This window comes from Nothoprocta perdicaria, unplaced genomic scaffold (genome assembly GCF_003342845.1).
Source record: "Nothoprocta perdicaria isolate Ctin4 unplaced genomic scaffold, notPer1 scaffold_0, whole genome shotgun sequence".
NCBI classification, from domain to species: Eukaryota; Metazoa; Chordata; class Aves; order Tinamiformes; family Tinamidae; genus Nothoprocta; species Nothoprocta perdicaria.
The window spans coordinates 15,293,427-15,304,133 of record NW_020454092.1 but is presented as its reverse complement, the minus strand read 5'-3'; the positions used below and the strand labels follow the sequence as shown (position 1 = coordinate 15,304,133).

The following is a 10,707-nucleotide window of genomic DNA, read 5'->3' as shown; positions in this document are numbered from 1 at the left end:
TTTTTTTTTTTTTTTTTTTTTTTTTTTTTTTTTAAGAAAGAGACTAACAAAATACAAATTAAGAAAAGGTCAAACAGTCAGATACAAAGAGGCTGGACCTGAGACTTGGCAGAACTTGGTCCAGGTGCTACCTGCTCATAGGGGAGACACTTTGACATCTTGTACCTCATCTCCTTTCTCCATCTCCAAAAGTAACTGCCAGCATTATTACTATGTGTCTCCCTTGCTCAGCATCCAGCATTGGGGCCCTCAAGTTTTGTGGAAGTAGAGACCTCTCAGCTTTCCTGCAGTTGAAATCTCCATCAGATCATGGGAAGCAGAGGCAGGAAGAGAATCTAATAAAACTGGGTGTTGATTTATACTTGGCAGCACGGCTCTCAGATAGAGATCAGGGACAATACAGCCAGATAAAGGCACAGACTGCAGTTTCCCTTTGTAAGGAACAGCTTTGTCTGGTTTAGAAGGCAGMTTTGTGGGTCAGAATAAGGAGAGGAGGAACGGGTGTAATAGTGGCAAAACAGTATCCCTGCGAGGGAGGAGAAAGGGAGGTTTCTATTTGTGAGCACCGTGGCCGACAGCTCTTGGGGAGAGCAGGTTGGTGCCTCCAGAGCTTTCCGGAGAAGGCTCGATGGGGCCACATGGTTCTGCTGGCCTCCCATGCCAGCACYGAAGGAGCAGCCTCTGCCTCAGCTCTCAGGCTCAGCAGGAGCAGCACGTTCTGCCTGTGTCTCACACCRGCTGCCCCTGACACCTGCCTTTGGTCACCTGGGAGCAAACATCACTTGGGCTCGTCCTCCTCGCATACCGGGCACAGATAAATTCTAGCAAAGACTTGGCGAAAGCAAAGACTGGGTTTTCCCAAAGGCAGTAATGCTGTTTGCTAACTCCCACGAATATCGTCTAGTCTCTGGTTTTCCCAGGAATTTTACCTGAAATGAACTGTTGAACCAGAGAACCAGTAGGTTTCTGGCTCCCACGATGCTAGCTAACTCGGAGTGAGAGCACACACGCTTCCATTGCAAGGGAGATAAAACATGGCAGCACATGTTCTGTGGGGCTCGCACAGTCCATTTAGAGCAGGAACCAAATCTGTCTGAGTTTGCTGCCTCGTCCCCGCGCACTTGTGCTGCTGTCTGCGAGCACGGGCGGCCWCCGCGGTTCGAGCTGCTGGTTGCTTCCCACACGGGCCGAAGGGAGAGGCCCATCTACCTGTGGAGATCTGACCGCACCGTAGCAGACACTTTGACAGCAAACATGACACAAGGGTGTTTAAATAGTATCAGAAGACTGGAGACATCAGGCAGGCAGGTCTAGTTTAAGGGGTTGAAGACATTAATTCAGGTCACTCTTCCTTTTTCTTTCTTTTTTTTTTTTTTTTTCTCTTTTCTGCCAGTGTGCTGTGTTTCAAAAATGTGTATTTTGTCCTGAGAGCCTTAAGCACCTTTCATGTCCATCCTTTCTGATGGCTGTGCTCTGAACATGGCACCAAGCAAACACACTCAGTGACCCTCATTCTGCTGTGACCTGTCAGACTCGAGATCTCTTTGGAGAAAGTCTGCTATGTGTTAGCAAGTACCTGTTCAAACACAGATGCTGCCTGTGTCAAGGAGGGTTTTTTTGCTTGGAAAGCCAGATAAATATTGATCCTTATTGAGCCTGGAGAGCCAGCTTGAGTAGCACAGTGACGTGCGATGGCTGCTGCAAAGGGTCCCACCACACAGGAAYTGAGCCTCCTAAAAGGCCTCTTATTTACCTACTGATTGGGCAAAGCTTGACATGCATCTAATCCCCCGGCCAGCGTGGTCATGGGGGGTTGGCTTTAACCAATTTCTCATTAAAAGTGTTTGCGGATGAGCGCTTTATTTACCCCGCATTAATTATAAAGGGCTTTACTCTAGCRAGGAGCAAAAGTTTCCTGTCTGCTTTAGCTAAACCCTTGCTGGGACTTAGCTTTCCTCAGAAGGTCCATAATAAAGTTATTATAATGACAGTCTTTGTGATGAGATCCTGAGCAGATGTGGGCAGGAAGGGTGGAAGAATTTCCACTGCTGCTGCGCCGATTGTCACAGGTTTATGGTCCTCTGTTGCCATTCCTCTGGCTGGAGACTTGCCAATTGCCAGCCAAGGTCTGGGCCCAGAAGTCATTAGTTTAAACCCCAGCGTAATCATTTTTAAGTTATACATGTGTAAAGTAAAAGCAGAAGGATATTGGCCAACGTTAAGAGGCTTTCTGACATTTGTGTCAGAAAGGGCTCCATGTTAACGGGTGCCATGCAGCTSGTAACAGAGGATTGCAGCTCTACATTTTCATGTTTGTCCATAATGAACAATAGTGTGTCTTCCAGAAGCTTAAACAGAGCCAAATGCTAAGTATTTTTTGTCTTTATCTGCTTTTTTGGTTTGAGTAAAACCAAGTCTTTTCCTCCATGTTGTGCCCATTTTGATAAGATTTCTCATGAGGAGAAAAACTTGTTGGGAAATTTTAATTTCAGAGCAACTCTTAAAATGCTTGTTGTAATATCAGTTTCAATATATATATTTATTTAATTTTCTATTATTTGCTACTTTTCTGCATTTCTCTATTGTTAATATTTTATCATGTGTCGTAACAGTCTGTAATTCTATACACATTTGTAATGAAAAAATTTCCAGAACTGCTATTCTTGAGAAAATTTGGTTCATGGGAACACAGATTCCAAGATGTTGACATTTCCCACACAACTCAATGTTCTGGAAATTTTTAGCGATTGCTACCATAGCATGCAGGACTGTTAACACAATATGTGGGAATAGCAGATCAGGTGGTAAGAACATTACACCAGCTTGAGCCTCGTCTCTCTGCAATGACATCAGTTGATTCCTTAACATGGGACATTTGAGACTGACTCACTTTTCTCGCTTTGTCAAACTTGTTTGCTGCTCTTTAAAGTTCATTTTTAACTTATAAACATATGTTTCCTTTAAAATTCAATAAACTCCAGATCCAATAGCCAAGAGCTGACACACAGAAATAAAACACTAATTTGATGCATCGATTGTATAAATCTATATCAAGTCCAGCTTTTCCAAAAGAGCTGCAATGACATCACGCCCAGATAAAAAACAGTTGCTGCTTTCCGTGTGACTGAGGCGTCCAGGGCAGCGTTGGGGTTCAGGTGGMTTCACATGAAAGAAGTGAGTCAGTCACCTGAGAGGGAGACGTTCTTGTGCCGAAGGTTATTTGGTCATGGATAACACATGCGTTTTAGGGACGGTCTGGAAACCAGAGCTGCCTTTGTACCCTGTATACCCGTTCGTTCTTACCACAGCACGTCACCTTGGAGTGCTTTAAGACCTTTAGATATTACTGCRGAATAACATCCCTTAGTAGTGCAGAAAGAGGGGAAAGCATCAAAAGGCCTCCTTMAAGGACCTCCTAAATTCAAGTAGCGCCAGCTATTCTGCATTGCTTTACCCTGGTRCACTTGTTAGGCTGCAGACTGATTGCTCCTCGTGCTTCATTCCGGGAAGGATGTTTTTAGTTAGGATGCTGTGACCGTGTGAGCCCAGGGCGAGTGAGTGGGTGACGCTGGCCTCTGGCTGGAGCTCAGTGTGTCTCGCACTGGGGGCTCAGTCCGGGCTTTATTCCCTGTGGATTTACATAAGGGTTTGGTATTCAGCTCTGCAGCTGCCCAGCGATCCTCAGGGTAGAGCTGTGTTCTAGGCTGGTGCCCTSTCTGCAATGAAAAGCCTGTGAAAGCCCGATTAGTGCCAAACTATACTTAAGGGAAATCTTTACCTTCCGCTGTGATATTGTAAATTATTGAAGGCTGCAGAGAAAATTACAACACAGTCCTTCTAAAAATACCTTCCTGTGTCATAGTCATGGAGAGCCTCAAAAGGTTTTTTGAGGGGGACTGGGAGATTAATTTCCATTAAAGATGCAATTTCCTTATTTTTAAAAAAATATATYTTAAACGCTCTAAAAGCTAAGTTAAAAGTAAAGGGGAATCATATGAATTCCGGGCCACATGCTTGCCACAAAACTTGGTAGACTTTCATTTTTCTAAAATAAGCAGGCAAAGGGTGGATTAGGCCCCAGTGACAACATGTTAGACCTTTGTTTGCTCCAGCTGTGGTGCACACAGAGCTTCCTGCCTGGAAAGCACTGGGGTCAATGACCAGCCTGCAAACAGGGAGGTCACCTATGGCCAGTGAATCCTCCTGTGAGACCTTAATGAGTGTTAATGAGCAGGAGGGGCAGAGCAGGGGYACTGAGGCAGCTGCGTTGGGTGCTGTGAGCACACATCAGGGTGCCTGCAGGATGCTCTCTGGGGCCTCCTCTGTGATATAAAAYGGTTCGATGCTCCTGGACAATGTTTCGTGGAGAATTGTTTCCCTCTTTTGCATATAGGTCCATTGGATGCTCCAAAGCCCAAGTGTCATCTAAGGCAAGCAGGATGTCCTCCATCTCCCTGCTCGGCCTCCACCGCTCCCCCTCACGCTTTACACCATTTCATTTTACAGATTCACAGAATATTCAAGGTTGGAAGGGACCTCTACAGATCATCTAGTCCAACCTTCCTGCTCAAGCAGGCACACCTAGAGCATGTGGCACAGGGTGGCATCCAGGCGGGTTTKGAAGACCTCCAGAGWAGGAGACTCCACAACCTCCCTGGGCAGCCTGTTCCACTGCTCTGTCACCCTAACAGTAAAGAAGTTGCTCCTCACCTGGAGACGGAACTTCTTGTGTTTCAGCTTGTGGCCATTACCCCTCGTCCTATCGCTGGCCACCAGTGAGAACAGCCTGTCCCCTTCCTCCCTGCATTCTCCCTTCCTGAACTTATACATATTAATCATATCCCCTCTGAGCCGTCTCTTCTCCAGAGAAAACAGGCCCAGCTCACTCAGCCTCTCTTCATACGAGAGATGTTCCATTTTAAAGGATGGTGAAAGATGTGAAAGAGGATATGTGCAGTGCAATGTAAAGCCCTCCAGTCTGTCAGCATTCCTCAAAAAAAAAAAAAAAAAAAAAAAAAAATCCCTCAAGAAAGTAGATCTGTGAAATCTAGGAGTGCAGAGTACCAAATATTGTAACTTGAGAATTGGGAAAAAAAAAAAATCAATATCTTCAAAATTAGAGGTTGGCTTCAATAGGCAGGGAGAAGTGTAGGTTGCTCTCCAAGGTTACATTAACTGAAGTTTTCCCTGAGAATGGCAACATTTGACATGGTGGGTGCAGGCTGTGAACCAGGGTCCATAATTCTGCAAAATTGAAGAGGAAATTTGAAGAGATTCAAAATACTTKGTATTTTGATAGCACTTCTTCCATTCAGATGCCATCTAGACATTAATAAAGAGCCCTCTTGACATTCTTATTAGAGCATAACTGGCTGGCAAATGGCTTTTCCAATTTGTTGAGGTTTTGGGAAGCAGTAAAAGAAATTTTGTTCCACATTATAACAAAAAAGCAGAATTGTTTTGGGTCATTTGAAACATTTTTAATATATTCAAAGCACTTCATTCAGACTTCAACCCCTTATATTTTTAATAGAAGGTAGAGTCTATTTTGAAGTGTAATTTTGCAGCAAGAAACTGAACTCAGTTTGGAATATGGAAACAGACCACTTCAATCTTAAAAAAAGTTTCCCTGAATTTTTCCAGTAAAGAAATATTTTCACAATGACTATAATTTTATTTTTAATCCATTTAATTAAAACAAGATTTTTTTTTTTTTTCAAAAGAAAACTGCACATATGGTTGATACCTTGTGTCAGCTCTGCCCCTTTCTCATCTTCCCTGGTTGTTCCCATATGTAGCAATATAATTCACAACAGCAGCTAAGCTTATTCCCTTGTTTTTCCTTTTTTTATTTATTGTTTTCCCCGGGGAATCATCCTGCTTACCCATTAATCAGGGCTCCCTAGATTTCCCTTATGCCAGGGCCATTGGTCTGCAGCTGGTGGAATTCTCTCTCTCGCTTTGGCATTTTATACGATAAAAGTTTAGCGAAGACTGATGCAGTTCCAGAGAAAGTTTTGATTTTAACAAAGCTGAACATTTTGACAAAATCATTCCTGCCCAGTTGTACCTGCATCTTACCTCAGGTGGGTCTTGAGCAAACACACACACAAACAACACATGTTAAGGTGAAACACATAAGGAGAAAAGAGATTAATATTAGGATTTCAAACTGAGGGTGGAGAGACACGTTCAGAACCACGTAGTCCTTAAGATTTCCACTTCTCTGCCTGTGTGTTTCTGTGCTGTCATGTTCAATCAGAGAAATCACTCGGGTAGATCAAATTTATGAAGTTGCTCCATGATGGGTCTGCATTGTAAATAAAGGCAAATTAGCTGGCAATATGTTAGCACATATTTCACTCGTGTCACAGTGTAATAATGAACCTTGTATCAAAGTCTGCAACACCATCTGAGTTTTATACGCCCCATTTCCTACATGTTTTGAACAGTGGAACCAATTTATAACGTAATGATTTTTCCATACATAATTTCTTTCTTATGATTTCCATAACTCGGAGTTTTTATTATGGCTAGGGCTGAAGGCAGCCTCGTAAAGGATATGAAAAGAGGGCTGGCTAAAGTGTCTCATAAAAGAATAGCTTGAGCCATTTGCTGGTTGCTCTCCGTGGGTTTGATAGTGCCTTGGATGCTGCAGCATGCAGGGAGGCAGCGACCTGCATTCCCAGCCCCATTCCCACTGCAAGGCCAGGCACAGAGGCACTGCTGCCCTTCACGCTCGGCAGGGCCAGGGCCTCCAAAGCAGGAACAGGAGGGCCAGAAGCAACCGTGGAGCCTGGCTGCCCTCATTCATTCACCGGCCAGAGGGGAGGAATAGAAATTTGCTCCCGGTTTAAGCCAATCTACGAGCGTGTTGATGAGGTGGTTGGAAATGCTCGGGATGGAGCCAGCAGCGCAAGTGCCCAGGTCTCGAGCTGAACTCTGGCTCCTGTCAAAGACATAAGTGAGCTATAAAAGCAAGCTGAATATTAGAAGGGGGCTGGATATGTTGTTTGTCAAGTCGCTTCACATGCCATTAATATAGAAACCAGCTTATTTTAACCATACTGGAAAAAGGCATGAGCCAGGTGAAGAGGAGGGCATACCTGTTCCAGGTGAGCGGCAATGCTCTCCGCAGTACAGAACCAGCCATGGGAAGCTCTCCAGCTTCCAGCTGAGCTGCAGCTAAATTAGCTCCCCTGCCTAAAGAAGGTAGATTTGTGTCAGCTGGCCTCAGGATACTCACAAACCGAGGGCGAACAGGGAGCTTTCTGCACTCACTGCTTTATCCTTCCTCATAGCTGTGCTGAAAGAAAGATGCCTTGGTGCCCTATAGGGGCAGACCATACTAGGGCTGTTTTATACCCCCCCCCCCTTTTTTTTTTTTTTTTTTTTTCCTGGAAGGGGAAGAGGCAGGAGAACAGGGGCACCTGGCTTAAGAAACACCCATTTCGTAAGTCTGTTATGTTAACTCCTTTGATCTTTGTATTTCTTACCTCTTCTGGATCAGTTCCACCATGGGCCCAAGGTTAGATTTTCTTCCCTGAGGTTGTAGAGCTGTTTTTTTTTTTTCTTGCCCTCTTTTTCCTTTCCTTGTTTAGTAAGCTTCCTTGCATATATAATTGAGATTAAAAATATATATATATAATATAAAAGGCACTTGTTTCTTCCTCTGCACAACTGCTCAGGTACTGGTCACCATAGATCAATGTGTGTCCTGCCAGAACCACGGTCTCATTTTGTCACAAGGGGAAGCTGAGATTCCATTTCACACCTCAGATGATGCGCCCTTTGCCCACACTAATAAGTATCACCAAAGGCAAAATAACTGGAGGGCAAACCAGAGCATATCAAGTGTTGCTTCCTATTACTTTCACCATTTCTGTTTTCTGTAGAGTTTCCCCCTTTCAAAATGGGAAAAACTGGAGACCTTCATCTAGTTTCTAGCTTTAACTTGCTTATGTAATTAGGGAGAAATAATACGATGATAGGAACCACATTTTAGGAATCAATGTCGTCACGTTTTTGACATGTAGTGATTGTTATCTGCCCAAGAAACTGGTGGAACTTCTGTTCCACCCGAGCTAGTCTGAAACTACTGTAGACTTCATTCAATATATGATTAAAAGCAGAATTGCTTTAAAGAAAATATACAGTGTTAAGTAACCTCTGCTGTGCTTGATATTGATGTGGGTAGGGTGGCTGTATGAAACAAGCGTTCCTCCTAATCAGTAGCTCTCCTGGCTGCTAATCGTGTTGTTTTCTTAGAAATGTATTAATATAATCAATGTATTTAATGTAATTAATGTATATAATATATTTTTAGTCCAGGAAATTCAATATTATAGGTTCATACTACAGGACTTTTCCCTCACTTGGTTAAAAAACATGAATCATTTTCCTCTTTCAAAACCTCTCATGCACTCAGCTCAAAATACCCATTTAATGTGACTTTATATGTTAATAAATCACTCATGATGATTAATCACTAGCTCCATTTGCCTGCAAGACACTGAAGAAAGCAGATAGATCAGTACAGTCCTGTGTCTATTCACCACATATTTACCTTGATGCTCCCAGACAGGAGCTGTAGGCAGGTTCAAGCTCAGCTGCCCCGGCCAAAGTCTCTTCTCACTCAAACACAGGGCACCTCAGGAGCCTCCGGGCTGCAGTGCCAGGCTATAAACTTCTCACACAACAACTGTGGTGTTTCCTGGGGTGCAGCACACTGCTAGGTGTAACACAGGCAGTGATAACTTGCTGGCTGATGATTGCTAAAATGAGGGTGTATCTGCTTTGGGATTGACCACAGCTGTGACTGTTTTGCAGGGTGAAAATATAAACCACTGAGCATCAAGGGTGAAAGCTTGGCCTCATAGTGTTTATACTCACAGAGGTGTCTGGAAGTTTTTCTGTAATTTAGACATAAAGTTAGGAAACAGAGGGATTGCATCTCACCTGACTTTAGCTGCTCAGGACATAAAGTAATTGAAAGAGCTTCCTCAGGAGGCTGTGAAGAGGAGGGCATGTGTATAGTCCATGAGTTTTAGACACACTGAGGAGGCATTTGCTTTTTGCTGAATATTGGTGCGGCCTGCATAGCTTATCTAGTGCCTCTGTGTTGTGCTTATGTGGACCTTGCAACACTCATCCATAATTCTCATCTGACAGTCTGGACAAACCTAGAGCTCCTAAGTCTGCAGACTTACCTTCTATATGGTAGGAAAAATGTGGGGATTTGTGTTTCCCAGGCTAGCCATGTGTATCCTGAGCCCTGGCTGTAACAGCCCAGTCAGCATCAAATGTGACTTAACCTGTTAGTGGCTCTTTGCCTTCTCTTATGCTGCAATTAATGCATCTTGGCCATAAGTTTTGAACAAGAGCATGTAGTCTGGCCTTAAACTCTACCTTTGCCATTAAAATAACAGTCTGAACTTTTTAGTTTTGGGTAATTGATGTTTTTGGTTTTTTGTTTTTGGAGATGTTGAGCACCCTCATTTACCCTTAATCTCTGGAGACTCAGGCTGTAATTACAGCCACAGTTGCTGGTGCCTCCACAATTGTGTCCCTCAGCTCTGAAAGATGAAGGTGCAAATTCATTGAGTCACTTTTCAGTGCTTAACTATTTCCCTTGATATCATAATTCCCTCGCTTTTACCCTGTGCTATTCAGTTTTGCTGTACACGAGATTTATACATGGGAAATGGAGAATATGACTTTTGTTTTGCCTGTGTGTATGTGTAATGTCCTTAATATGAAACTAGTTGCCACTTAATTATACGGGCTAAAGACCCCCATTCAGTGTGTTGTATACAATTTATGAGTCCCCATTCTCCCAGACGCACATTTCAGCCATGTAGCAACACCCAGGTGACTAACATTCCTTTTTAATTTAATTTCCTTACATAAATAGCTTCATTAAGCATCAGTTATTTGGGCAGAGAAAGTAGTATTTGAATAAGCTAGACCAAGTTACTGAATTTAGTGCCCTGCTACTGTTTTGAGGTTGTTTACAGCAGCCCCAGACCTCAGTGTCAGCCTCCTGGTTTGATAGTTTGCTTCCACTTTTACATTGGCAATCTCTCTGGTGGAATAGGTGATTTATGGCAGAGTTAATTCAATGTACAATGCAGGAATGGAGTTTTTTATGAGAATAATGCAAAGGGAACATTTTCAAATCATGGTCAAATCGACCCTTTCTCTGGGATATCTGATTTGTTTGCTGTTATCTCTTTGAAAAAAAAGTCACTTCCTTGATTTGCTAGGTAGGTTCCAGTCTTTGATCCTCCAGTTCTGCAAATGGAAATCAATGAGAAGCTGTTGAACTCCTTGAGGAGCTGCTGATGGTCACCTCTGGGCTCTCCTACATGGCTATCCAGGAGGGTAACTGTGGAGTATGCAGGTGTTGAAGATCCTTACGGGCTCATGGGACTCAGAGCCAAGGTCTGTGGCAGAAAAGATGAGGGAGAAGCACTGGGAATTGGCTAAATGGAGAGATGTTTTTTTCTTCCTTGTACCCAGATTTACCGAAGCTTACACTATTGTAGCTGCTGTCAAAATATCTGTCCACTCTGCAAATTCAGATTATGTGGAAATTCCTAAATGATTATCTTCACAATCTTACCTTAAGGTGTTTTTCCCTGATTTCACATTATCTTACCCCTTTTCCATGAGCAGAAATATGTCACATGTCACATTCATATAAAG

The 10,707-nt window shown here is 43.3% G+C and overlaps 1 protein-coding gene and 1 long non-coding RNA gene across 2 annotated transcripts in view; one reads left to right on the top strand and one right to left on the bottom strand.

Annotated features, from left to right (window-relative positions):
* TRABD2B (TraB domain containing 2B) overlaps positions 1–10,707 on the top strand; it is a 237,888-nt gene that overhangs the window by 99,507 nt on the left and 127,674 nt on the right. The window lies entirely within an intron of this gene.
* Positions 6,051–8,709, bottom strand: LOC112942881. Its single transcript, XR_003248475.1, has 3 exons — positions 8,567–8,709; positions 7,107–7,203; positions 6,051–6,310 (listed from the first exon to the last, which is right to left on the bottom strand). It is a non-coding gene; the product is annotated as an uncharacterized LOC112942881 (long non-coding RNA).